General features: G+C 54.9%; 4 non-coding genes across 4 annotated transcripts; 2 read left to right on the top strand and 2 right to left on the bottom strand.

The window, feature by feature from the left end:
* Positions 1–499: 499 nt before the first annotated feature.
* TRNAI-UAU lies at positions 500–593 on the bottom strand. The gene is made up of 2 exons: positions 556–593; positions 500–535 (listed from the first exon to the last, which is right to left on the bottom strand). It is a non-coding gene; the product is annotated as a tRNA-Ile (tRNA).
* A 1,369-nt stretch (positions 594–1,962) lies between these two features.
* Positions 1,963–2,037, top strand: TRNAI-UAU. The gene has a single exon. It is a non-coding gene; the product is annotated as a tRNA-Ile (tRNA).
* Positions 2,038–3,090: 1,053 nt separating this feature from the next.
* TRNAQ-CUG lies at positions 3,091–3,162 on the bottom strand. Its single transcript has one exon. It is a non-coding gene; the product is annotated as a tRNA-Gln (tRNA).
* A 1,589-nt stretch (positions 3,163–4,751) lies between these two features.
* TRNAS-UGA lies at positions 4,752–4,833 on the top strand. The gene has a single exon. It is a non-coding gene; the product is annotated as a tRNA-Ser (tRNA).
* Positions 4,834–6,000: the final 1,167 nt, after the last annotated feature.

Raw genomic sequence — 6,000 nt, 5'->3', positions numbered from 1 at the left:
CAGCATAACACCTGAAGGTGAAATATGAACAGAGACAAATCTTGTCAGCAAAGGCTCATTTCCCAAACGATCCTCAAAATGTTACTAATTCCCACCCCTCCTCCACAGGAGCTCTGTGCAGTGTCACTGTTCTGCAGGCAGCTTCCCATTCAATGCTGTTGTGGGACATTCCCAGGCCTGGAAATGTACCAACGACAGAATTTGAAGAGCAAACCTGGCTCCCCGCACCAGGCGGGATTTGAGTGTTTTGTGCCTGTCACTTAGTCTTTGTCAATAGTACAGACGCCAGGGGCAGGACTCCAGGCTCTGCTTGAGGGATCCTGGCACAGGGGCTGGCGGGGGAGAAAGGATGGTAGATTCTGACCTGTGCTCTGGAGAGGAGGTAATAAGTGAAGGGGGCATTTCTGACTCCTCCCTTCCCTCAGTGTCCCCAGGGCTGGAATTCTAAATTCCACAAGGCCAAACAAGGGGGTGATGCCACTTGGCTAATGAAAACCAGTGCTCTAGGTGAGGCTTGAACTCACAACCTCAGCATAGCTCCTCTTAGCACTGCCCTATAAGTACTGTGCGCTAACCAATTGCGCCACTGGAGCACCTGTTAATCGCTCTTTTCCCAGTTCCCTAGGCTGATAAAGGCGAGGAGTGACCCCAAAACATTCTCAGTGGTGTTGAGAGCAGGTAGCGACAAGTGTTGTACTTGGTGGGGTGGATTCTTCTTAAGGGTTCCAGGCCCCATTTGACCCTTTTGTTCTTCCCTGTGTAATAACAGAGCTGGTTAAGACTCAATGGAGCGTCCTGCTGCAGACCAACAGATCTCAAATCACTGATAACCAGCTCTAAGCGTTAGTCCTGCTTTGGGACAGTGTCTCTCATGCAACAAACTGCCCAGTCTGCGCTAGCAGTGAGGCTCCCTCACTAACAGCTGAAATCAGGGAGAGCTGTGTGAAGTGCAGGGACCCAGGGGTGCCTGAACAGGGGAGAACAACACCCCAGGACTTTTAAAAATGGGAGGGCTCTGCCTTACCACTTTGTAATGACCGTAAGGGCATGAGGAAGGGGCAGCATAGGAGTCTATGTAGCTCTGATTTTTGTCTTCTGACAGTAGCCAATACCAGGTGCCCTAAAAGCCACTCCCCAAGACACCACTGGGAGTTGAACCCAGGATCTTCTGTTTACAAAACAGGTGTTTTAACCAGCTAAGCCATGGTGCCTGCTGTTACTTAAAGTACCGTGTCTGTGCACACCTGACTCTGTGCCAATCCCCACTGGGCCCTGACAAGTGTTGCTCGTGTTTGGATTCTGTAAAGCAGAGGAGCAGGTGAAGTTTTGGTCCCAAGGTGGGTGTGTGATTCTTTGGACAGGTCTACACTACAAAATTAGGTTGGTGTAATTACATTACTTAGGCTGGCAATGCAGTTATATCAACCTAATCCCAGTGTAGATAGCGGCTCAGCTGTCAGAACTTTCCCTTGGAGCAGGGGGATACTGAAAGGGGAGAGGCCCAGCCTCTGTAGCAGAAATACAGGGCAGGCGAGTTCACAGCAGGCATGGTGGGATACTGGTGGAGACCAGTCATGGTGATATAATGACCAGCAGCATTTACACTGACAATTTATCACTTGAAGTTTGCTGCAAAAAGCTCTAGGCCTCTCGTCGAGGTGTTTTTATTTTGTCACCAAAACAGGGCAGTTTTGTCGCCAGACGTGGCATTGCAAAGTGTGCACCAGCCACAAGCTGCCGAACGAGGGTGCGTTGTCTGTTTTTCACACACCTGAGCAATATAATTCTGCTGAAAGAATTAGTGCAGACCTGGCCAAAGATTCATACACACACACAGCTTGCAAGGAAAACGTCACCTGCTCCTCTGCTTTGCAGTATCCAAACACACGCAAAGTGTGTCAGGCCCCAGTGGGGCTGGCAGGGAGTCAGCTGTGGGCAGACACTGTGTCTTAGTTGTAAGCAGGCACCATGGCTTAGCTGGCTTAAAGCACCTGCCTTATAAACAGGAGATCCTGGGTTCAACTGCCAGTGGTGCCTTGTTGAGTAACTCTTGGGGTACCTGGTATTAGCTACTGTCAGAGAACAAAACACAGTGTTGGGTGGGCCTTTGGTCCAGCCCAGTGTAGCTGTTTTTATGGTTTAAATTACACTCACAGGCTCTGATGATAGAGTTACTGAAAGTTTGGGAGTTAAGAGCTGATAGGTCAGTGGTCCAGCCTGTCACAGATGACCCCCCTCTCTCTGGGACAGGGGCAGGTCTAGGCTCTCACACCAAATGCTCATTGGGGCTGCCAGAATCTGTGAGCAGCTCATTTAGTTTGCACTGAGGGTTGAGTCCTGCTTTGTGCACCGTGTGTGAGAATGAAAATCCTAAACTGCCCTTTGAAATAACGAAAGCAGCAGGACGTGTTATTGTCCCTGCCCCAAAGCAGACAGACCAATGGAGAAATGCCGTCGAGTCCAGGGTAATACTCCACTGCCGTTCTACCTTGTTTGCTTGCTAAACTCCCTCCCAACCTTGAGGGCTCCCAGAGCCCAGTACTGAGCCTGAGCCAAGATGTCTACTGTTATATCCTTGGGGGCAGCCGGTTTAGGAAGAAATCACTTGAGGCCAGACAGCAGACAGCTAACAAAACTACCATTTTATTTACAGACACACAGCTCACCCAACCGGCCGAAACTGGCTGGGCTATCCCCTAATAATCTAACTCAGTTGCCATAGCAACAAAAACCATGACAACCAAATAGAGAACAGTGCCCAGAGGAGGGACCGTGTGACAGGCTCCAGCCTGGGGCTCTTCCTCCCTCCTGCCAAGCCCTGACTATCAATCCCAGCCCTGAAACTCCTTTCTTCAAGCGCAATATGGGCCAGAGGAAAAGTGTGGCAGGAAGCACAAGGGCCAAACTTGTGGGCAGCAGGTGAAGCCCAACCATCAAGGTAGCAAGTTCCACAGCCCCAACCCTTTGTGGCCTTCCCAGCCAAAGACCTTGTTCTACAAGGTGTAAGGAAGGGGGAGACTGGCTCTTGCACAGCTGGACACAGGGAAATTGAGCACTGGGAGCTCCAGGGCTTTATCACAAGCCAATACAAGGTCCCACTGAGATTTGAACTCAGATTGCAGGATTCAGAGTCCTGAGTGCTGCCCGTTACACCATGGGACCAGCTCATGCTGCCTTCTCTGCACATCGGTGACCCTCACGGGGCTGGCTTGTGTAAGGGGCTCTTGGCCCTTTACTAAAACTTAGTGTGTGTGTGTGTGTCGGGGGGGGGCGGGGTTGGTTGGCTAGTTCCCAGCACCAATAGAAGGGGGAAGGGCCAATGGGAAATCAGGCCCCTGAGACTGACAGTCCCCAGGGGCAATGGGGAGAGGCCAAAGCTCCAAGTTAGCCGCACTGACAGGCCAGGCAGTGTAATGAGGGAGTCACCAGGCCAGGGGGTCCCATCCTCCATGGGAGCTGGAACTGCCTGGGCCAGACTGGGGCGGAGCTAAGGAGAGAGCAGGAGTCGGAGAAGAGCCAGGGAGCAGAGCTGGGCAGGTGTAGTGCCAGAAACTGCTCCCTGTAGGACTTTGCTACCTGCAGCAGTTACTGAGACCTGAGGTTGTTCTTATTTGCTGACTTGTCCTAATTGGCTCAAACTTGACAGTGGTTTCTCTAGCAAAGGCCAGTCCCTGGCCCCTTGGTCCAGACATCCTCATTCACACCAGGCTGGGGTGACCAGATGTCAAAGATGAAATATCGGGACGCGGGGGGCGGAGCAACAAAAAATAAGCCGGCGGCTCCCCCCCCCCGCCAGGTGGCAGTGGCACAGCCCCGTCTCCACCCAACTCTCGGCTCCGACCCCCGATACACCCCCAGCTCCCCCATCCCCTCGCTCCTGGGCCCAGCCTGGGCTCCGAGCTCTGCAGCCGAGCCGCGCTCCAGGTCCCTCCTGCAGCTCCCGGGCAAGGGGCGAACCAGGCAGCCGGGCCCGGGCCCTCCCGGCAGGAGCGTGTCTGCCCCACATGTGTCTCCGCCCCCCGCCCACCTGGGCCCTGCCCGCTCCGCACTGCCCCCAGCCCCACTGCGCTGCCTTGCAGGCTCCAGGGCTGGAGCAGCCTCCGTGCTGCGCTCCCGGCCATGGCCACGGCCCGTGTGCACACCTGGGAGGGAGGAGGATGCCGCCTGCTTGGGGAAGAGGCAGGGCCAGGGCGGGGATTTGGGGAGGGATCCAATGGGGCAGTGAGGGGGTGGGGCTGGGGGCAGGGCCAGGGCGGGGATTTGGGGAGGGATCCAATGGGGCAGTGAGGGGGTGGGGCTGGGGACAGGGCCAGGGCGGGGATTTGGGGAGGGATCCAATGGGGGAAGGAGGGGGCAGAGTCGGGGGGGTGAGTGTCCCTCCGGGCTCTGCCTGTGTGCCGGAGCAGAGGGCAAAATTGTTTGTTTGTCCAGTGTCCCGACCAAACATCAGTCGGGACATGGGACAAATAAGCAAATATCGGGAAACTCCCGATAAAATCGGGACGTCTGGTCACCCTACATCAGGCTTCAAGTTGAGAATCATTTCCCCTTCCCGCTCTGTGGGAGGGGAGACTTTTAAACGCGCTCTCTGTGTGACTGCACATGGCTAAGCAAAGAGAACAAACCCCCAATCCTCCCTGTGCTTTGGGAGCCAGGTTTGCGGTGGGAATTCTGTAGTTCAGATGACTTCACGCCTGGGCATTGTGATTCTTTACCAGTTTCTCTGGCACTGGGGAAATTGTGTGCTCACAGCTGTGATAGCTGAGTGGTTAAGATGTTGGAGTTGAAATCCAATAGGATTCCCCTGTGCAGGTTCAAATCCTGCTCACAGCGAGGCCTGTATTGTAGCCAGTCTCTCACCGGGGCAACACCTCTGTACAACCCCCTGAGACACTCTCAATTCTCTCCCCACACCAAGGAAATCCTGTTCTGCTCCTTTCATAGAGATGCCTGGGACACCCCCTCACACTGTGTCCCTGAGGGGTCAGGCAAACTCTCAGCACCTGAACCGTCTGCCACTCACCTACTGCCCCATAGATCAGCCATAGCCCTGGTTCTGCTCCTCTGTCTAGAGTGCAAAAGGAGCCAAGTCAGCGACTCCATGGGAGCTACGGGGCTGCAGAACCAACAGAGGAAAAATAGGTGCTCAGCACCCACTGGCAGCCAGCTCCACTCGCACACTACGGGCCTTGGATCTAAAAGGGGAGTGTGACGTCTGGTGGTCAGAGCGGGGGAGGGGGGGCTGGTGGTCAGAATTCCTGGGTTCTATCTCCAGCTCTGGGAGGGGAGTGGGGTCCAGTGGTTAGAGTGTGTGTCGGGGGGGAGAGCCAGGACTCCTGGGTTCTCATTCTGGCTCTGACTCTCTCTTGTGCAATCCCTCGGCAGTAACCCAACTCGTCAGTGGGTGGGAGTGAGGGGTTGGGGCTGGGTTGCGACATGGCCCAGAGTCTCATACTGCCCCTTTGTTACCCAACCCGGGGCAGGGTGGGGGATGGCCTGGGAGACGGGCTAAGAAAGGTGCTTCTGGTGGGTTTGTGTGTGGGTCACGCTGCCCCCTGCTGGATAGACCCCTCTAGGTCAGAACCAGTCTCAGCCTGGGTCAGACCCTGGGAGCCCAAACCCCTCTGTCACCACGGCTATGTCTATTGGTCTCCTGGAAAGGTCCATTCTGATTGGTAGCTGTCCAGTGGCAGTGAGTTCCACAGGCCTCGGCACAGGCTGTGTGGGGCAGGAGGTCCTTGTGTTGGGAGGAGTGGGAGTGAACTGTGTGCGGTTGTGCCTCTGAGCACGATTCTGAATAGTCTGGTGTGTGTGGGTGGGTGATTGTGAGTGTGGCTGGGGGTGTGATTGTTTCTCTCTTTGGGGGTGGAGCTAGCATGCCCCTCTGGGTGTGTAGTGTGTGAGTGTTCTTGGGATTGCGTGAGTCACTTTGTGCATCAATGTGTGTGTGTGTGTCAATTGCTGCAGGATACAAAATCCCGCAAAGCCACCACACACACA

The sequence above is a fragment of the Mauremys mutica genome, unplaced genomic scaffold (genome assembly GCF_020497125.1).
Source record: "Mauremys mutica isolate MM-2020 ecotype Southern unplaced genomic scaffold, ASM2049712v1 Super-Scaffold_100127, whole genome shotgun sequence".
Classification (NCBI taxonomy): domain Eukaryota; kingdom Metazoa; phylum Chordata; order Testudines; family Geoemydidae; genus Mauremys; species Mauremys mutica.
This window is presented reverse-complemented; position numbering and strand designations above follow the sequence as displayed.